Here is a 23,020-nt window from a genome sequence, read left to right as displayed (position 1 = left end):
TCTTGCCCCTCGCTTCTCTCTTCTTTCTCCCTTCTCTCTTGCGCACTTCGTTCTGCTTCTTCCCACCACTCTGTCTCTATTCTCCCTCTCCCACACTTTTTTTGTGTCTTCCCTCATCTCCAACTGCTCCGTCTCCTTTCCTTCTTAACCCTGTCTCCTTTTCACACTTACTTTTGTCCCCCCCTCACCCTGCCCCTTCTCTTCTCCTTTTTTTCATCCCCCAACCCTCCCCCCTCTCCGCTGGCTGCCCTCCTCACCCTCCTTGATCTCCTCTCGCCCTCCCGCCTCTCTCTTTTGCTCATGTCTCACAAATTGTATTTCAGCGGTCTGACCTGCACGTGCTCGCGCGGGGTTCCTCCCCTCCCGGACCAGGACTCTCCCCGGCCTGCCCATAAAGGCCCCAATGCTGCCTGCTGCACTGGGTTACATCAGCCTGCTGCACCTGTCGATGTGTCGAGCCCTCCCCATGCACTCCGGGCCCGAGGACCTCCCCCCCCCCCCCTGAGCCCAGGTAAGCGCCGGGTACTAGTCCTGTGTGTCATATCAGGGACCGGCGAGTAACACCCTGCGTCCGAGCTGCGCGATCCTGCATTCCAGCCTTGCACTTGCACCATCCGGGCCGTCCAGCCCTGCTCCCCACCTAAGCACTGTGCTGCGTCCCGTCTAGCACCGGCTGATGCAGCTCGAGGTCCCTACCATACTCTGGTTGATGCTACCCTGCCTCCAAGCGAGTGACAGGGCGTTTCAGCTAAGCGTTAGCTGACGCGAGCCTGCCTCTGACATGCGCTGGGCGGCGCCTCCTTGCACCCCTGCCTTCACAACCGTGTCTCCTAGCCATGCGGTGGATGATGCAACCCTGCATCCAACCTAAGCAACCTGGGGGGGTGCGGCCCTTCATCTCAGCAGAGCACAGGTAGGCAATACAAGCGCTGGATGTAACAACTCTGCTTCCGACATAGGGGTACAGCCCTGCATGCCGGCCACCCACGTGCAGAGTGATGCAACCGTGCTTCTTACCAAGGCATCTCGACCGGCATTGCGTACTGCCCCAGTGCGTCTCGAGTCCCTGCACGTACTCTGAAGGTACGCCACGTACGCCTAAAGCGTAAGAAATTGCACTGTCCCGCCGGGACGCCCCGCCCTGCGGCACTTCTCCCCAGCCGGATCCCCGCACGGACCAGGAACCCGACCGCCGCCGGAAGAAGTCATCCTTGGTGAGTGCTTGCTGTCCTGTCTTCTCCCGCCCCCCCTCCCGCTGTCCGTGTGCCCATTACCGCCCCCCCTCCCGCTGTCCAGTTGTGCCCGTTGGTGCCCCGCACCCCCCCCCCCGCCAACACATCTGTAGGCGCTATGCATGCAGTTGGGGTAGCCTGTTTTTTTTGTTGCTCCATGTCATCAAAAACATCATGTTTCTAGGCCTGGGCATATACACATAGATGTATTCATTGTGTGTGAATAAGGACACTGCAACAGTGCGAGTCACTATTCTGCCGATTTTTAGTGAGGATTTTGCCTTATCAAACAGTGGCAACATTTAACCATTATTTTCATTCCTTGGTGCTTCTGTTAACTGGTGTAGGACTTGGGTGTAGCTGACAGTTCACCCACCCATTCGTTTTTGGTGTATTTAATGAGCCATTGTACATTGAGAAGTTATTGGGTTATCCTGATTATATTGTCCCCCCGCCAGTGGTTTAATGCTGTCCTGGGGTTTACTGGTTAAGCCATGCTATCGGGATCTCTCGCACCCATCCTCATCATGAACAGAGCAGATGCACCCCCACTGGTGGTCCTCCCTACTAAATAAAAAACTACCTTGAGGGTTCCTTTTTAAATACGAGACTCTGCAGTTGTGTCTATTCAGAACTCAATTCCTCTTTTTAATCTCACCTTCTGGGCGAAGTGAATATCTTAAATCTGCCATTATTCGGAAGCTGCCCTCTGTCCCCCGTAGTACCTGTGGGGGCTCTTTGTGGGTGTGTGGGGGGGGAGGGCTCTGTGTGGGTGGGGCTCTGTGTGGGTGTGTGTAGGGGCTCTATGTGCTTGTGTGGGGGGGGCTCTGTGTGTGTGTGGGGGGGGCTCTCTGTGGGTGTGTGTGCCATTTGCGAGAGATTAAGCTATTGGCATTGTAAATGACAATGCCATTTATTTATCTGTTTTCAAAACCAACACATAAATAAAAATTTTGTCATTTACAATGCCAATAGCTCTAACTTTTGCAAAGGCGAAACCGTTGCATTGTAAATGCTTGTTGTATTTCCAGGCGCTTTGAAGTTCATTTTCGAGCTCACATTAGTTCACCATCGCCCGTCTGTGTGCTGATACCTCAGCATCCAGCGGCAGGCATGACTAATTCACTTTGGTTTTGAACCAGTAACCATGGCATGACACCGCGTTACCCTGTTTAATGACACATCAGGGAATAGCGGCTTGTTAGTTAAACTGATTCATTTTTGACCGACTGGGAGTTTGTATTCGTGGGTTGCTTCACCGTGTGGCCCCAGCAAGCACGTTGTAATGCACTAATTGCTCTTTTTTGCATTAACAACACTGCGCCTAGCGGAGGCTTAGCCTTCCTCTGAACATGGCATTTGAAGTGAAGCATGAGTCATTCCAGTAGTTATCGCTCGTTAAGCTCCTTTCGTTTTTAGTTTATTGGGTTCCCCTCGGAGAATGAGTTTTAAATCCGACGTTGTCCTTGTGTAACCTGTCCTTTGTAACCAGGCACTGTATATAATTATACCACTAACTTCAGATGCACAAACCTGGGTCCTTACACTGATTGTTCCCTCCTTCCTCCTTTTCCTTCTAGATTGATTGAATCAAGTATTTGGAAGTTATTTGTGATTAATTTCACAGCATGACCGATGGTTTGGCCACAGCTTTTCTAGCAGCATCTATACTGCTTTAAAGAATTTGTATGGAATTCATCCTCCTTTTTCTGAGTAAGTTTGGGTACCTTATGGACTCTTCAACGTAGTGACCTTGTTTTTTTTACAAGGCTGCCTTTGACATACACCTTATTTCTGCAGGTGTTTATCACTCTCGCCTACACTCATCGGAGCCCTCGAAGCGCCATCGTCCTTGACGAAACATCATGGTGCCTACCAGGCTTTTTCCCTAATCAGATACAGTGATTTTCACATTCATTTGTTCTCGTCTTTAATTTAATGAGTGGACCTGACATACCCCTTATTCTACCCTTAGGTGCCCCTCTGCCCTCACTTTCACCCTTGTCCTGAGGAAGACCCCGTCAGTAAGGACTAGAACCAACCTACATGGTTTATGGGGTCGAAACGTCGACACACCATTGATGCCAGTATCACCAACGGCGAATTTTTGCACTGTGACCTCTCATGTACATGGCTATGTAAATTAGTGTAATATATTGTGTTATGAACTATATTATGAATATGTGGCATTGAATAGCATGCCAAACAATTTGATTGTGATACCTTTTGTATAGTGTTTGTCACTTGCCTCACTACCTCACTTAAGTCACCCTCCTTCCCCCCCACTCAGTTGGGCAAACCAACGTTATGTTTTAATGTTCTTTGTAAACTGTGTCCTTATTTAAATCACACCAAGCACCTGATGCTCCTTAATAACACTCTAGCACCATTTAATTTTTCACTTTGATTTATTTTCTTTAATACACCTTTACACAGTTTTGATGTAATATTGCTGGGACCACCACCTTCTATACTGGTCTAAACTCAAAAAGGCAGGCCATACAAGAAGACTGAGAAACTCAAACACCCTACGCCTCATTCCTCCTAAGGCCCTCAAACAAAAACCCTGACCCGCTCCTATCGAGCAATGCCCCAAAAATGTGGAACTCCATCCCAGTACATATCGGGACAAACCCTTCCTTTTTGAGCTTCTAGAGACAGCTAAAGGTTTACCTCCTCAACCAGTATCTCAAGTAGCGGGAGTTCCTCCACCCAAAAGTCCTATTCCCCTCCGTTTAATAAATCAGGGGCTTGTAAAGCGCAGAAACTCACCTGTGAGAGTCTCAAGGTGCTGAGGGGTGGGGGTGCTGCAGGTCTTTTAGTACAGGGTCATTCGAAGAGCCAGGTCTTGAGGTCCTTCTTGAAATGGGTGAGTCAGCCAGCAATGCTGATTTCCTGAGGTGGAGGGGCAGGGTGTTCCAGGTCTTGGCGGCTAGGTAGGAGAAAGACCTTCCACCGGTTCTGGACTTGTGGATCCAGGGGACGGAGGCTAGGGCAAGTTGGGAAGAACAGAGTTGTCTGGCCGGTACGTGGAGTGCGAGTCGGTGGTTCAGGTATGCTGGCCCTTCATTGTGGGTTGCTTTGTAGGCTTGTGTGAGGAGCTTGACTGGGAGCCAGTGGAGTTGTCGGAGGTGTTGCGTGATGTGGCTGCGGTGGAGAATGTCGAGGACCAGTCTGGCTCTGGCGTTTTGAACGTTCTGTTGTTTCTTGAGCCATTTCTGACGTGTATTGTGAGTCTACTCTGCAGTACTGCACTCTCTGCCACTGAACTCTATGCACTCTGCGCCACTTTACTCTGTGCTACTGCACTCTACTCTTCACCACTCTAATGCACTCTATGCCAATGCACTTCATGCTACTCTAATCTACTGTGCAACACTGCTCTCTGATACTGCACTCTACACGACTCCAGACTATGCCACTCCGCTCTGCACCACTCCACACAACTCCACTCTGCAACACTGCATTCTATGCCAATGCATTCTACGCTACTACCCTGTACCAGCCCACTCTACCCTGCCCCACTCTACCCTGCCCCACTCTACACCACTCTACACCACTTCACTCGACACCACTTCACTCTACACCACTTCACTCTACACCACGTCACTCTACTCTGAAACAATCTACTCTTTGCAGTGGCAAAGAGACTCAGCCTTTCATCCATCTGAGGTCGATAAAATGAGTACTATTGAGTTGGGTAACAATAACATCTGTTATTCTGCACTAAGATACCTACGGGGTGAACTTGCACTTTACAAATACACGTTATGTTATGCACTCGTTGCCACTGTAATCAACACTCTGCCACTCTACTCTATGCCACTACGCTCTATACTGCACCACTATACTCTGCCCTGCACCACTCCACTCTGCTGTGAAACAATCTACTCTGTGACACTGCACTCTATGCCACTGCACTTTACTCCACTCTGTGCCACTGCACTCTGTGCTATGCAACTGTGCTCTAAACCAATGTGCTCTATGCCAATGCACTCTACAGCACTTTACTCAAAACCAATGCACCCTACACCACTGCACCTAAATTAGCTACTTTGCACCACCGCACTTTACGCCACTATACTCTGCAATATTCTACTCTATGCCACTGCACTCTAAGCCACTGCACGCTACATCACTCTAAACCAATGCACTTTACATCACCCCACTGAACTCTGACACTGCACAGACACTCTACTCTGCATGGATGCACTCTATGCCACTGCAATCTACCCTGTACACTCCACTCTGCGTCACTCTAGTTCACTCTGCGCCACTCTACTCCACTCTATGATGCTGTACTTCGTTAAACTCTGCTCGAATGACACTCTAGTCCACTCTAGTCCACTCTAGTCCACTCTAGTCCACTCTATGCCACTCCAGTCTACAGCACTCTAATCCACTTTATGCCATTCTATGACACTACTCCACTCTGACGCTCTACGCAGCTCCCTCTGTGCCACTCCATGCCACTTTACTCCACTCTATTCTGAGACGCAGTACTCCACTCTACAATGCTCTATGCCGCTCCACTGTGACAATCTACTCCGCTGTACACCACTCTACAACACTCTCTGCAACAACCTCAACGCTACTTCCCTCTACTCGACACCATTCCACAACACTCTATGCCACTCCACTCTAAAACTGTACTCCACTCAACTCTACGTCCCTCCACTCCACTCCCGCCATGGCACTCCACTTCACGCCACTCAACTCTACTGTACACCACCCCACGCCACTCTAGGCTACTTCATAACACTCCACTCAACGTCATTTTACCACACTCCACGCCGCTCTCCTTTACCCTACTCTATTTTAGACATGCTCAACAGCAGCCATTCAGGTGTATTACATTGCTAAAACATATTGGCAAAACCAATAGCTCTTGCATAAGAGACACCTATTGGCTTTGCCAATGCTTGTTAAACATGTAGCAACCTCACTGAGGACTGTTCCTTTAAAAGTGGAGCCGTCCTGCCAAGGGGTGCTGCTCCTATCTCACTAAATAAACTGTCTTATCACTAGATTAATATTGGGTTATATTACCGCCTAGAAGTGTCTGTACTCGTCCTGTAAAGCTGCAGTCACCCTGCACGGGCTGTGCAAAGATTCCGTTTGTTATTGGCTTGTCGCCCAGACATTTTGGGCCGGTGAGCGATTACAGTAAGAGCACGTGGCTCCCCTTTAACCTTTGGGTTTGATGACCAGGTTAAAGTCGATGTCAAGTTTGTCGTTCTGGAACTCTCTTCGCGTGATGCCCAACTCCAGTCAAAACATTTCCTCGGGCACTCCCCTCTCCTCTCGGGCGCGCGCACATATCCTGCCCTCTCCTCTCGGGCGCGCGCAGATGCCTCGCGGGGGAAGTGTATTGTTTGTTGCGAGGGGCTCTGGCTGCACAGTGCGCAGAGGCTGGGTGTGGGACGGACTGTAGCAGGCAGCTCAGATTCAGGGCTCCAGTCTCAGGAATTCAAGCCTAGCGAACCGGTAAGTTTTTTTAGAAGTGGCTCAAAAAACCTACCTGAAACTTAGTATTCCAGATGCTGCTAGCAGTCTTTATCACGTTGATGCGCGGTTTCTGCCGGTATAAGCGCTACCAGACCAAGTTATTGGCGGACGTGCGCTAGTACATGTGTAATATAACTGTGTTTGCAGCATTCCATCAGGAAAGCTCCCTACCACACGAGCCTTCCTCGTCAGTTTTACCTGTTTGAGAATAAAAGTGAGTTTCCCAATTTCTCCTGCTTTGTTTATTTCCACACTTGCTGCTCCCCATCCCCAGAGAGCGCCGGTAGAACGAGTCTGGGGCAGTGCTTCTGGTTATGTTATGTTTGGTTATGTCATACATTGGATGGTATTTATGTCCCACACATGAGTAAAGCCAGGAGCGTACGGGGCCGCTGCCAGCGCTCTGCTCGAGGTGTCCCAGATTCTTGAGGCCTTCATTGGTGACAGATTAACCCTTTCCATCCAGTAGATCACTTGGCCACTTTTTTTTTTAAATTCTTTTTATTTACATTTTCGAACAACATGCAGGGAACATAGTATAAACAACTCGTGCTAGTCACTACATACTGCATGATCAAAATCCGTTACATGTTCTTTGGTACATTGAAGCAAAAACAGCCTTCTGCATAGTCACATGTCCCTCCATGAACAGTTCCCTATACAGACAACTACTGTAGTTGTACGAGGACCTCATCCCAGCATTCAAATAATCCAAAAGGTACAAGTACACATAAGTCCCGTCATGCTCCTCCCAGCATATACTTCATTCCCTCCCTGTGCACCCATTAAATCCAAAACTGAGGCCATACAATGTAACTAACATCCCATACACTATCACAGTAGCCAGTACCCACCTCATACATTATTCTACCACCTCCATCTCTTCATCATTCTGTCTTTCATTCACCCAGTTTGTGAACGGCTCCCAAATGTCACGTGGCCTGGAAGCTGGCGGCAACAGCTCCCAGAAGATCCCCAACTGCGTGTGTCCATAGGTAACATCTGTGAGCCAATCCTTGATGGATGGCACCCTGCGTCTCCCCCAGTGTATTGCTATCCGCCTTTTTGAATACAACAGTAGCAGTGCGTGCAGTTTTCTATATTTGGGCAAAGTATCTTTGACCTACCCAAGGACGACCAATTCGGGGGACGGAACATCTGTTCTTCCTAAGATCTGATTTATTGCGTCAAAAATCAAGGACCAGTATTCTTCAATGTTAGTGCAGGACCGCGCCATGTGTAGGAACGTCACGGGAGAGTATCCACATCTCCAGCAACCATCCCCTTCCCTAAGTCCCATTCTATGGAGGCTGATCGACGACTTATATATTCTGTGCAAATATTTAAAGTGAATCAGACGCAATCGATAATTGGGAGATAACTCAGTTAGTTGCCCACAACAAAAGTCCCATTGTGCCACAGTGAGTGGGACCAACAACTCCTCATTCCAACGTTGCAGTGCCAAGGGCTGCTCGGCGGGTACGCCACTTTGCATCTGTTTATATAATTTAGTTACCAATCTCCTTGAGGACGGGGAGCTCACCAAGGTCTCCAATGCTGGAAAGGTCTGGGGAGCCAACGGGAACTCAGTGCTCAATGCACAGCATGCTGATTTCAATCTATGATATAAAAATAATTCCGCAAAGGGTATTTCCTGTCCCTCGGCAGCTTCCGGAGGGGGGAGGAATTCGTCATTTGGGAACAAGTCAGCGAATGTGTGGATGCCTAATTTTCGCTGCAATGTTAGGCTTATGCCCCCCTCAATACATGGCAAAAGGGGGTTCTGGGTCAGAGACAACGAGGGAGCATACATCAGAGGAATACCTGCCTTTTTCCGAAGTTCATCCCACACCCATCTCAGCATCTCAACTGTGTGCACATCTCCTCTAGGACGCTTTGCCTTCACACATATGGCAACCTGCAGTGGGACCGGCGCTACAACGCCCATTTCCACAGCTACGTGTGGCTGGAACGGGGTCGGCCGAACCCAAAAATGAAGAAATTGAGCCTGGGCGTAAAGGTGCATATCTGGAGCCCCCAGTCCTCCCCTTTTCAAGGGCAACGTGATTATGTCCCACGAGACCCACGCCTGCCCATGCCAGCGTCACATGTTGTGATTTCAACGTGGCAAAAAAGTGTGACGTGAGTGGGATCGGGATATTCACAAAGAGGTACAGAAATTTGGGTAATATAATCATTTTCGCTAATGCAATCCTCCCTGTAAGTGACAAGGGTATCCCTGCCCACATTTTCACCTTGCCTTCCAGCCATGTCATAGCCCTGCCAAAGTTCAGGTTCCATATTTCCTGGAGGTTTCTGCTAATCCAGATGCCTAAATATTTAACCTCCCCTGCCTCCCATCGCAAGGGAAACTCCGAAGAGATCAGTGGGGTACTATCTGTCAAAGGAAACACAACCGATTTGGACCAATTGATACCGACTCTGGCTAATCCACCAAATCGGATAAACTCACGTAACACTGGATCCAGATTCAGTTCAGGGTCAATGAGATAAAGGGTTACGTCATCCGCATACAAGGAGATCAATAAACTCCTGGAACTGAACCCTATCTCCTGCGCAGTGTGGTGTTGTCGGATACGAGCCGCCAGCGGCTCCATAGCAATGGCAAAAAGCAGCGGGGATAGGGGTCATCCCTGCCTTGTTCCTCGCGAGATTGGAAAGGGGTCCGAAATTAGGTCATTCACTTTTATACGGGCACAGTATAGCAATTTGATCCTGCTAATGAAAAGTGTACTAAAACCCATCCCAGTTAAGATGGAGAATAAATATGGCCATTCCAATGTGTCGAATGCCTTTGTTGCACCCAAGAACACCACAGCAGCGTGGACACTGGGGTGTAGATAGTGTAGAGTTGAGAAAATGGTGCGTAAATGATGCGATGTTGAGCGTCCTGGAATAAACCTCGACTGGTCAGGGAGAGCTATTCGGGGCAGCAGGGGTTGGAGCCTGTCAGCTATAAGCTTGGCTAAGATCTTGACATCTACATTGATTAAGGAAAGGGGTCTACAGGAATCTAAGTCATCTTCTGGTTTACCTGGCTTTAAAAGTGTGACAATCATGGCCTCCCTCATAGTGTCGGACAGTTTCTCTTCTTCCAGTGCCTCTTTGTATACCGCTAGTAACTTTGGGGCCAGTTCCTCCACGTATGCCTTATAGAAGGCCGTAGTGAGGCCATCGGGCCCAGGAGCTTTGTCCAACGTCAGACCTTTTATGACTTTGGCAACATCTTCGACGTAGATTGGGAGATCCATATATTTCCTATATGTGTCATTAAACCAGGCGAGGCTGATCGAGTCCAGGAAGGAGTCCAACCCTTCCGGACAAACATTCTGTGTGGCAGTATACAAATTAGAATAAAAGCCAGAGAAGGCTTGAAGGATCTCCCTTTGACCTCTGATTACATCGCCAGATCCTTCACGCAACTCATGTATATACGACGTAGTTCTAGGTGACCTGGTCATAGCAGCTAGGGTGCGTCCTGGTCTGCCCCCTCCCCATATCTCCTGACCTCTGCATACTTCCCGAGGAACTTTACCTCCCGTTGTGCCTCATCAGCATAGTCTAGCAGCTTAGGTTTAAGCAGGCTGGCAGTTTCACTATCTCCCGCATGAAAATACCTTGTCTCAAGCGACTTGATGTCGGACTCCAGGGTCGCAAGCGTCCCCCTAATAGCTTTAAGGACTCCCGCTTGCCGAGCAATGCATTTTCCTTACGGATCCAGTATTTATCCGGAAGTAGTCCTCGATGTCCTGCCTGATCTCCTCCTTGAATGCTTCATCAAGTAAAGCATGCGGAGGAAGACGCCACGAGAACGCACGTCTTGGCATGTTTGGGAATGATATTTGCAGAAGGCATTGGGCATGATCTGACAGGGAGCGTGGCAGATGCTTGACCGCTACTGTATAAGTAGCCAAGTCTCGGGACAGTAGCCAAAAGTCTAAGCGGGACCATGCATTATGATGGTCTGAAATGCAAGTGCCTTCCCTCAATGATTTATTTCTACTCCTCCAAATGTCAACAAGTTCGCCCTCAGCCATTATCTCTCGCAGGGCCATGCTTGCCGCCGGGTGGAGAGTCCTAGCCGTACCTTTTCTGTCCACCTCATCCTCGATCACAGCATTAAAATCTCCTCCCCATAAAATCGTGTCACATCTTAACACTCTAATTTTGGACCATATACTATGATAAAAGTCAGGAGAATCAGTGTTCGGACCATAAACGGCCACAATAAGGGTAGATTGACACATAAGATTCCCTGCACCAGGACATAGCGCCCCTCCAGATCCCCATGCACAAAACCCTCTCTCCAATCCAACCCCCTTCTGATCAGTACAGCAACTCCCGAGCATAATTAGAATAAATGGCCGAATAGGCGTGACCCCATCTGCTATGACTGAGTCTGGGGGACGGTGTGTTATTCAAATGCATTTCTGGTAAAAGACATATGTCAATATTATGGCGGGATAAATATGCATGCACCAATCTCGTTTTCCTGCCATCATTAAGTCCTCGCACATTCCAAGTTAAACAATTCAACATAAAATCAGCATGTGCAAACGACTACTACATAGAGTCTGTCAGCAGCATACCAGGGCATGTCACCATATTTGCGTATTGAAACAATGATTACGCACCAAATCGTAGTTTGACCAGCACTTAAAAACCAAACGTCCCCAACTATCCCCCCCTCCCCCCACCCACTCCAACCCCCCAATTAGGTTGCAGATTACCCTCCCCATATTCAACCCCCACAAAGGTAGACATAAAAAATTGGGAACCTTCCCTTGGAGGCGCAGCGGTGCTAGCGTACTACCTAGCATCATACAAGGTGGTCGGAAGGTCTGCGGAGACCTCAGCTCGCCCTAGACCACAGCCATTCAAAAAAAGAAAAAATCAAGAGGAGCTGACTTAGCAAGTGAACAAGGGCCTAAACTTAACATGAATTACAAACCTAATATGGACCCTTGGGTAAGTGCCGGAGTAGTGAGCACACATCGTTCATACAATACCCCAGTCAGACATTGTCACTCAAGTGGCCTCCTGCTGCTCCCGCCTCTGCCTGCAGCTTTTTGGATGCTTTTCCTCCCACATGTTTTACAAATTTGAGCGCCGATTTTGCATCTGTGAAGAAATGGTGACTTCCATCCACTGATACCTTCAACTTGGCCAGATAAAGGAGAGAATAAGGGATCTTTGCTTGTAACAGGAGTCGTTTCGCAGGGAAGAATTCCTGTCTTGCCGCCTGCACCGCTGGTGTGAAATCCGGGTAAAACGATAGTGTGTTGCCCTGATGCGTGATTCGGCCCTTCTCCCTTGCCATGCGAAGGATTAGATCCCGGTCTTGATAATTTAATAATTTCGCAATTATTGGCCTTAGTGCTGTTCCAACGGGAGGCAGAGGCCCCAGCGATCTGTGTGCCCTCTCCACTGCAAATACCGCCGAGAGATGCGGGACAAACAGTTCGCGAAGCAGGTCAGTGATGTACGTTTCCATTTTGGTGATAGCGGTTGTCTCCGTTATGCCTGTGACGCGCAGGTTATTGCGTCTCGACCTCGCCTCCAAATCCTCCTTTTTAACTCTTATTATCCACAGCAGCTTGTCCATTTGAAGCAGTTGTTCCTTAGTCTCGACTTGGAATTCATGACATTCCGTATGATGATTTTCAAGAACATCCAAGCGCGTTTCATGTGACGTCACCTGCGATTTGACTGCATCTAGTTGAGATGTTAAGTTGTCGAGTTTTGCATCTATATTTCGAAGGCTGGAGCGCATGTCCAACATGAGGGTTCAAAGATCTGGATTTTGGTCATCTGCGGCCTGGTCCCCAGAAGATTCTGCTTGCGTTTCAGAATCGGGCTCACCTTGCTTGTTGGAGCATTTGTTCTCGAAGGTAAGTTTGGGCTGCTTGGCGTCCTGCCTACCCATAATGATCCGTAATCGTAAATGGCCTGTCGACAGCAAAATGACTACACCAACCTCCTAAATGACACAATGCAGATCAGTGCAGCCGTCTACATACAGGAGGCAGGAGGGGGTGATAAAGCGCTTTCCGTTTCCTCCAGTAGTCTGTCACATCTCAGCGGTCCCCCAAAATCCACACCACAACGACCAGCACATTCGTGACGCAAAAGGGGGGGAATTCCGCTCACCGCAGTCTCACTCGTGTTCCCGAGCTCCGCTTCCGTCCACCCCTTCACAGTTCCAGCACAGAGCCCGGCGGGCTGTAGACAGTTCAGGCAATGTAGCGCTGTGCCCACAGGTTTTATACGCTCTCTCTCGGCCTACTCATGTAGATTCGCACTCACGGTACCATGGCACACGACAATCTCCACGAGGACCACAGGAGCTCAGGTCTTGCATGAGCTCCGAAATCTCAGGCCAGCCAGTCCGTGGGGTAAATTAGCATGGGCATTGCCTCTTGTGGCCCACAACACAACCTCCAGCCTTTGCAGCAGCCCATTCACCACTCCCCAGCAAGGGCCACGAGTAACGCAACACAAAAATGGCGGCCTCCGCTCCGTGTATTCAACCGTCGGGGCCAACCTCTGCAACAGCCCCACAGCTCTCCCACAGGCGCGTGGGTGAGGAATCCACTTCTTCCCCCACAGCGCAGCTGGCCAATCTTCTTAGCGGCAGTACAGCAGGCTGTGATTATTTAGTACGGCAATCCAGGCGCCGCAATGCGTACACTCCCGCTGGTCACATCGCGGGTGGACTCGGACGCCCCAGCGGCTTCACAGCTCTCACCTTCTTTTCACGCCGCACCCGGGGCGCCCCTCGGAAGCTTTTCTGCCCCCACAGCTCTTCGGCAATGGATCCAGAGTTTCGCGATAGGGTAAATAACAGGCCGCGTCCTCTGCAGCACCGAGGGCCTCTGAAGCCGCGGGCTCAGGTGGTCAGCTCAGCCGCCCGGCCGCTTCCATGTCAGCCCACAGCCCTTTGGTGTAAACTCCCGAGCTTCTTTTCCCAGCCCCGCGGAGCGCAGGGGCCGTAGGATTTTACCAGACAGCTCCTCTAGCACTCCCCTCCTAGCTCATGCGGTCTGGGCGGTGCGAGGGATCTCCGATCACCAGGATAAATGCAGGATTACAATCCGACCCGCGGAGCACGCTTAGAAAGCGGCCATTCCGCTGCTCAGCAGCCACGCCCCCTGATCACCTGGCCACCTTTTGGGTGTCGGACACATTCATCCTGCACATGCTATCCAAACTTTCAATGAGACCTCATTCGTGTCACTCCGTGTCAACAATTGCGTCTCACTCATTCTCCAGTGTATTTCTCACATGTAGACCGCATCCAAGTTCATCGAGCCCCAACGCATGCGTGAAAAGTTCTGCACTAAATGGGTTCTGGGCTCAGGGGAAAAGCAACCAAATGCTAAATTGCTCTTAAATGAAGGAAGGCAGCACTAGGCAATTTGTGCTTTCTTGTGTAACAAAACAACTACAGCTGATCATGTTCTCAGGGCACAAATGCAGTATGCAAGTGACATCACAGCGCATGACATAACACGGAGAGGCATCAAATCTTAACACCACACATATGTTTTGCAAGCTCATTTGATTAGGTTACGAGATGTAACAAATGAAAGCTGATCAGTACTTAAGCCTGTCTTGAAATCCCTGTCTCAAGACATTAACAGCCCAAATGTGGATGAAGGTTGATGTCTGACTAACTATTATGGACAAGCCACTACGTGCTACAAACGTGGCACCAAGAACAAAGTACAGTGCAGGCATTGTATTAAAAATGCTAGGAACTGCAATTGTTAACATGAAAACTGTACATTTTATTATCCTATCAAACATACCACCATTATACACACTGACAATTTTTGCACACTTTGATCGTTATAAAAAAAAATTGCAAGTTGCACACTGCAATCGATATTCTGAGGATGGCAAAAAATATTCCCTATAAAAGGTGCAGTCATAATTGGAAATTATACACCAATATTAATTCAGACATTATTGCCAGTGCTATATTGCCACAGGATGTTTAACCACAAAAAATGAGTAATTAGTGGGACCTTTTACCTCATTAAATCCCCAACATGCAGGTAACAAAATCACTTAAAAAATCCCATGCATCAGGTATCGTTTGTTGTGATGGGCGATAGAATCTATTATCCTAGACTGAGTATCATCCACATGGCAACGTGCAGTGAGCCATCGGGTAGCATATGCCAATGGATTCCAGTGGCAAAGGAGAGTCCAGTAGATCTATGAACTAGTGAAGTAAGACATGCAATACCAAGACAGTTTCATATGGATGCCATTATCAAGTTCATTATGCTGAAACCCATTCCACTGCCACTTCCACTTCCAACCACTGGTAGTGTGTTTATTGCTTTTTATACAGGCTGCAGTTGTTCTGTATTCTTACTCCCATCATTGTCAACCTAGCCTCTGAAACCTGATATGAGTTTATAATTAAAAGAGAATGTGGATTGGTCTATACACTAACACAAACTAAACACACAAAAAATTACTTCTTCCGCTTTAGGCACACATCTTTCAATGTCCTAAAAGAATACAGGAAGGACATTTCTCCATCCAAGAATCTAGTAATCAACATTATTAAAGGAAAAACATGAAACATTGGAGGGATTTTAAAATTTCTGAAAGGTCTAAATATACAGAGTAAAACATTGAACAGAGAGATGTACAGATTAATTAGCTGTTTGTTTTAAAAGTCTAGTACTGCAAGAGATCTATATGGAGCATGCCAATAAGTTCAAATCTTAGCCACACCGCTTCAAACTTTCAGCATTGTTGAAATTTGATGTAAGTAGAAATGCAAAATTAAATTAGGAACATCTAAAGGTATGAGTTGGGTACATTGACTTGAGTGAGACCCAAGTAACTGCAGAAAACCGTGCTGAAACTTATCACATTTATTGGCCAAGGAATGGGACGTGGGCGCCATCCTTTCCATGTTAGGAAACCATCCTGCATGGTTGCAAAGATTGTGAAGTGGATTATGAAGCCAAGGGACAAGAAGTACATACACTAACAATCCTTATTTAGGCAGGAGACTATCACTTTTTTTAACTACACATAAAACAATGTTTCCTTTTGTCAGTGTAAAACATCCTTTACAGAATATTGAACAAGCTAACTGTGCCGCCAGCCACTCCACCAGGAGTACTATTTCACATGCAGCTCTTTTCCAGGTAGATTGGATTGTTTTAGCTGGCTGTGCTCTTCATAGGTGAGACTGCCTTTCTGTGCAAAATATGCTTGCCCAGCTGTACCCACCACGTAATGTGTATGGGGTGGACACTTGCACTCTTTTTAGGAGGTTGGGGCTAATTTTTCACCAACAGCCATGACCCAGGGCAAGACAGAAAATGAAGAAGGAGAAAGAAAGAGAGAACAACGACGATGAAGGCAGAAAGTGGATAAAAAGAACTTGCAAGAATAAGGTAAAGTTGAAGGAAAATGTACAGTAGTGAAACAAAAGGGTAATGGCAACCCTGGCATTCAGCCGTGGGACCCTAAGGAAACGTTTGGGGCTATGCATTTGTTTTTACAAGTTACACACTGCCCCCAAAAGGTTGTCACCTACATATCTAGCAGATGACATCTCTCATGTTCTTATTGTTGGCATAACTATATACAAACCCCTCTCATGTTACCCATGCACAACCATAGAACAGCTCACCCTGGATCAGTACCCCTAGAATCCATTCACAAGAATACAAAGAATGGACCATACATCTGATAGTAAAAGATATCAGCTGCACATCAAAATAAGTGTAAGCTACCCAGTGTCCAAGGAAGAGAACAAAGTGATGATGAAGGTAACTCACAAGAAAAGGGCCATACCAACAAACAATTTTTAAGTAACTATTCGCCTTCTCAAGGAAATATTGCTGGTTTGCATAGAAAAAATACCCGAGTGTGGAGATATATGAACAGCGAGAGACACCACAAACTAAGCCCACTAATCAGAATCTACATTAGACTATACTCTCTAATAAGAACTTTTCACATCCTAGACATGTTACACTGCTAACAGGGTGCACTGGAGAAGGCATACATGGTTACAGTAACACAGCACTGTGGACTTGCCTATTTATTGTACCCTCATCCTGAAGGACATAGCCCTATGTAAGCACACACATTTTTTTATCTCATACAGAGCATACCTCTGAATTACATCAGCTTGCCAGACCTAAAAGCATTGTAACAGCAAATCTACCCTGTGTTATTGTGTTATAATACAGTACATAAGAATGAGAAGGGCTATGAACAAACCCAGTCATACCCTGGCAGGGTAGCAACTTGGCAAACTTAAACACAGCCATATTCTGTGCTCTCGAATTTCCAGAGCTTTAAGAAACAACTTGTCATCTTTTTAAGGAAATAACACTTAGTCTTTGGAACGGGTAAATAAGGCACCTCATTTCAATAAGTAATACTATGTGTGAGTAGTTATGAAACATGCCTGCAACATCAGATACAGAACATCACGATACATATGCAAAGGTCAGGTGGAACACTGATAGTAGTTTGACAAAAGACATATCAGTACGGAATGGTGTACGTCAAGGATGTCTCCTCGCCCCAACCCTATTCACCCTCTATATTAATGGATTGATCGAAGAATTGTACAACTGTGGCGACGAACCCCCCAAGATTAGCGGGCGGCGTAGTGCCATGTCTGCTTTTTGCAGACAACACTTTGCTTATCTCTAGAACACCAAAAGGGATCCAGAACCTTCTGAATAAATTTGATAAAGTATGCAGGCAAAAGGGGCTAAAAATAAACTGTTTCAAAACAAAATGTATGACTTTTAATCCTTATAAATCAAACAAGGGCAAACTCATGCTGGGTACGCAAGCATTGGAGCAGGTCAAGTGCTTCGACTACTTGGGTGTACGCATTAGTTACAGGCTTTTATGGACACCCCAAATTGAGAGGAGCACTTTGACCCTCCAACACGCTGATTGTGCAATAGTGAGGGGGCCCAGGGCATCTATATACTGCCCGGTGTCGCCTATTCTGGAACTCCATAGGGCTAAAGGCCTAGGAGCAGCCCTTTATGGAGCAGAGCTGTGGGGGCTAGAAAATCTAAAAGATCTTCCCATAGCCGAAAACAAATTCATCAGGGCGATCCTGTAAGCACACCCCTATTGTCACTAAGACTAGACTTTGGCTTAAAACCAATAGATCATTTTGCTTCTCTAAGGGCACTCTTGTATTGGATCAGAATCTGGACCAGTAACACACAGGTCCCACTAAAGGTGGCTCTGGAAGCATTGATTGTTTTGCATAAACAATCGGGCCGCTTCAAATGGTTCAATAAAATTAAGGAATGGTTCCTGGTTTTAGGGTTGGGGTGCATTTAGGAGGACCCTGGGTCTATTTCTAAACCGACAATTCCCCTAATTAAAAAAAGGTTCTGGGAGCATATGGAATTCCAAAGTGTAGAAGGCTTTGCACACTGCACTTTAACTACTAGTTTTCTAAATTTTAAAGGTAGGTATAGCTTTCGTCCATTCATGGACGACATTCAACCCTCACAGGCAAAGCCCTGTATATTCAATTTAGACTTGGGGCTCTACCTCTAAACTCTAGAAGAAGCGCGTGGGGAAATGCAGCTGTAACACCATATTGTCTGACATGCTATACTCGATTAGAGTCTCTTGATCACTTTCTTTTTTGCTGTCCCACCTACGCTGACTACAGGAAAACCTGGATAGCTCCAGCTTGTCGTTTGTCTTTTATATGCCCCAGCGAAGCACTGCGAATTTTTAGATCATACACCACAAAATGGCTTGTTCTTACAATATCGAGATTCTTGCTGTACTCATGGTGGAGAAGGTCAAAACTGTGTAAAAGTGTACTTGGAAATACGTTTGGTTGATGCATCATTAATATAGTTCCTGGGAATGGAACCATGTATTGTATAAAATTTTTTGGGTGGTGTTAATGTTCGTTGTTTTTTTTTTTTATACCTATGAAATATTGTATTTTAAATTTTGAAAGGTTTTATAATACGTTTGTTTTTTAAATTTTGTAAATGATCATATTTTATAAAGAATATATATAACATCCTTGTATACATTATTACTAGTACTTATCGTGTCCCGGACATATCGCAAGTCCCACCTCATTACAGAACCAGCATTACTTGTAATTAACATATTGTGCAGGCAGTGCTATTTCTTTATTTAAGAAGAGGACTTTATGTAAAAATGTTTGTACATTATATATGTTAAATAATTTGTGAGGTTTTCAGGGGTGTGGAATTCCGATAGACCGACGCCCAGGACATATTGTTTGGGGTCAAGGACAAGAAGTTTTCATGTTTATTTTGTCCTTGGGACAAGTAGGCCCAACCCCTTGCAGCACAAACCCTTGGCTGCCAGATTACACTACCACATTATTGGTCAGTGAAGGGCAGCTGAGGAGAAAAGTTGTGCTCGTATGTTAATGCTGTGTGAACTTGTATTTGAGGTTCATTGATACAAAGCCTTTATTATTGGCATGGTGAGCAAAAAACTATGGATGTAGGCCCAGACCTACCTCTGTCCTGGGGTGAGTGTATGACATTGTTCTGCATTCTGCCCATCAATTGTTCTTTTTGCATTTATTATGAGAGTGAGCGCTATAAGGAAATGTAAGTTCAGACTGCACTACAGAGAGTGGTTCCAGTATAAAAATGTGTACACATGTTTGCAAAGTTTAACAATATAAGGTTACGTATAATGCTTCCTGGATGCTCTCTGATTAGATGCAAATATATGCAAAAGCTTGAAAGCAAGATTGATGATTCTTTGCTTTCAAAATAAAATAGTCATTAAAAAAATGCAACTAGGAAAAAAAGTTTCGCGAAACAACTGTGAAATTTTAGTTACCACTATTTTGGAAATATGTTGATGAATGCTAGTATTTCCAGAAAATATTCATAATGGAAAATCAGTGGAGCCAGTTGCATCAAAATTATAGGGAACATTAAACTAAACAACCATTGACATAGCCAAATGGGTATGATTTTGGTGGTTAGGTTTTTAGTTATGTCAATGTGTGCCTTGTTTTGACATGGATTTTGTAAAACTATATTGTAGTGGGACACCCAGGCCCTTACATTATAACAAACATTGGCAAAAGGAAAAGTATTTTTGGTCTTAAATACCAAACATCGCCAATGTAGTTCCTGTCACTGAACTAAACTATTCTGCGCGCCAATATGCTCCTTGTGAAAGAGCAGAATGCTGTCCCTCACAGCCAGCCGGAAGAAAGAGAGAAAAGTTTAATAAAAACAAAACTTAAGACCTAAACAGGGGCCCAATTCTTAAAGAAAGTCACAAAAGTGTACCCATGGTATATGTCCTTGCAGTAATGCAGATTTACGGCTTTCATGAATTCACAAGAATTTACAGAAGTAGGTCAGGAAATTGTACTCCTAGAAAATATTTGTGAACTGCAATTTAGCACTGGCAAATAATCATGTGTAGATTTCCTCATGCGAAAATCTGTTGTGCGGTACCAAGTTCACTTTCCCACCGACCACTTTTTTCCCCAACCCTGGAAGAAGTTTTATGTCTGCCCTTGTCAGTCATAAATTTCCAACTTTTCTCTGCATGGGAAAATATTAGGAGCAAGGTAATGAAAACCCATAAAACATGTAAGTTAGTAGGTTTGTGCAGAATCCAAAGTGCATTCCAATCATGGGGAACTATTGCTTACCACTACCTCCAGCCCCAGTATGTAGATCTGTGGAAAGGTGGAAAACAAGGAAATTGTTAGTATTCAAACCTTACTATGGTATGAGTTCTGGCATAATCAGAGAGGCTGTTATTAGAGCTCGTATATGAGGAGATTGCTCCCATAATGTGTTGCCCCACTACATGCCACCTAAGGGACAAGTGGATTTTGTTACAGGACAAGTGGTTTTATGTAGCAACCTGTCCCAAGGACATGTAGATATTTTATTAAATTCCTCACCCCTGAATGGTTTTACATTTACTCTCTATCATCTGTCAGTCTCTGGCCTCCAACAACTCTCCCACCCTCTGCTGATAGCATCTGCTATTGTACACCCTGACAGATTCATTTCTATGCAAAACATGGATCTTAAAATAACTGAGGTGCATCCAATATAATTATATCAAGGATGCTTTGGAAGATATTTCGAAACAGAATGTGTCTCTGCCTCTTTCTTTTCGTTCCAATGAGTTTTCTTTGGGTTAATGTTTATTACCCCTCATGACTTCCAAACCACATTCTCTTTTGATTTTCCTTTGAAATCTTAGAGATAAATCTCAAATTGAATTACAATCAGACATTGACTGTGTATGGTCAGCCAATCTAAGGGTTCGTGTTTGGATGAAGAGTTTATCCGCATTGATGTCGCATAGTACAACTTTCACTTTTTTCTTTTATATTAGAGTATTTCTCACTCCATGATCTATACATAAAATGTTTATTTGAATTCTGAATATTACTGGACATGCATCAAGATTCTTGGCTCTTACTGACCCATGTTTTTTTCTTGCCCTAGAATTTGATAGTTTAAGTCTCAAATCTGGTTGTGATTTAATAATATATTAAATACTGCTGTTCCTCTAGCTCTTCATAAAATAATATTAGGTGGTTTATGGAAGACCTGATATTCACTTCCTTGTAAATGCAAATGTGTTGATCTTTTATGGCACTCACTATTCAACAGATTAATGCGGATTGGAAGCAACATGATCAATTGCCTTTTGCTGCTTTGTAAAATGGGGCCGGTTTTAATCAGAAACTGAATAGAATTTAGTTATTTCCTTTGGACCTTGATTTTTTTAAACACATTTTTATTGATTTTAGCCAGGAGCAACATATTACATGCTTTAGACGCCATGTATGCTGTCAGAATATGAATAAACAGTCTAAGGTACTACATTCTCTAGTACACTGGTAGTATTGTTCTGTACATGAAAAGGAAAATAATTGATACAGACAATATCTTATAAATGTGTGCCTTACGTTGTAGCATTGATTAAAGGTCATTGACTGTTATAGTGTGTCCTTATTACTAAGAAGCCCTTCTTCAAACTTCCCCTCCCCCCCTTAAAAAAAAAGGGTTAACTAAATGGGCAACCGCACTCACAATTGTTTAAGCATTAAGACTTCGGCAATTCTTCCTATTTTATAGTTTATTTTCCACTATGCACACTCTGGGTTAATGTGTGGGATTGCTACAAGAAGAGCTGGGCTCCACCCAAACCTTGTTCACATCAGCAAAACATACCACCCTGCCAGTCTGCCCCTGTGTATATAATTGGCATGGCTTGTTTAATTTACTGATGGTGCCACAGGTGCATTGGTGGTATTTCCTTGCTGTTCGTCCCAGTCCCTGGCTTTGAAAGCCTCTATTAATACATTCCAGGACATGGCAATGGGTATTTTACGCAGCCCTCTCTTTTTTAGGTCTCACCTAGCGCAGGGCGCGTGTGCTGCTCTAGGAGAGGGCTCCTGGAATCACTTCAGACTTCCAAGAGCCTTCTTCGTATGGGTGTGCCTCCTCCCACACATCCCATTGGCCTTTGCGTGTGGCTTTCAACAATTGAAAGCACACAAATGGCCAAAGTCGGGTGCATGTCCTGCCTTTCCTCAAAACTTTCATTCCCATGGCCTAGGGGTCTCTGGAGCGCATAGTGTGCCATCTGTTTTGGATCAGGTTTCACTTTCGCGTGCAGCAGTGGGAACGATGGCAGCTGCATTCCTTACAGTGCACGCGCACACCACCCACGGGCTTGTTTTTATTGGTTAAGACATGACCTCGACGCTGTTGCCGCTCTCCACCTAATATAGGGTTTGGAATTGGACAATAGACTTTACTTTTCCATCTGTGATCGATTGCTCTGCTAGGAGGCGCTACGCCGCCCCTGTGCACAGCAGAAACCTTCACATTAGTAGGTGTGCCCAGGGCTCCATTTGTGGGCCGCGGTAGCTTTCTTTCCTCAGAGACCGGTCAGAGCCCTCCTTGTAGTAGTTCTCACATGCTGTGTCATGCTCTCTGGGAGGTTGCACCCTTATCCAATTCGCGTAGGGCTTTGGCTCGGCGTAATCGACCTGGAAAGCTGCCCGCTGATCTTGGTTACAAGAGCGGAAACATTGCGGTTTATTGAGTGAACCCCACATGGCGACGTCCCAGCACCACTCGCATTTTTTGAACCTACCAGTCTGTATTGTGCTCCGCTTTGAAAAAAGCGCCTGCAGACTTAGCAGTTGTGTGTGAACGCTACAGAGATGTGTGACG

The 23,020-nt window shown here is 46.0% G+C and overlaps 1 protein-coding gene across 5 annotated transcripts in view; it reads left to right on the top strand.

Annotated features, from left to right (window-relative positions):
- Positions 1 to 23,020, top strand: part of LOC144824550 (adenine phosphoribosyltransferase-like) — a 393,625-nt gene that overhangs the window by 90,455 nt on the left and 280,150 nt on the right. Inside the window, exon 1 of one of the 5 annotated variants that reach the window (XM_078683607.1) lies at positions 6,613 to 6,719. The exons of the other annotated variants lie outside the window; for them this stretch is intronic. The gene's annotated coding sequence lies outside the window, so the exon portion shown is untranslated. Of the gene's footprint in view, positions 1 to 6,612; positions 6,720 to 23,020 lie in introns of those variants that run through there. 5 annotated transcript variants of the gene reach the window in all.

This window comes from Lissotriton helveticus, chromosome 3_1, assembly GCF_964261635.1.
Source record: "Lissotriton helveticus chromosome 3_1, aLisHel1.1, whole genome shotgun sequence".
NCBI lineage: Eukaryota > Metazoa > Chordata > Amphibia > Caudata > Salamandridae > Lissotriton > Lissotriton helveticus.
This window is presented reverse-complemented; position numbering and strand designations above follow the sequence as displayed.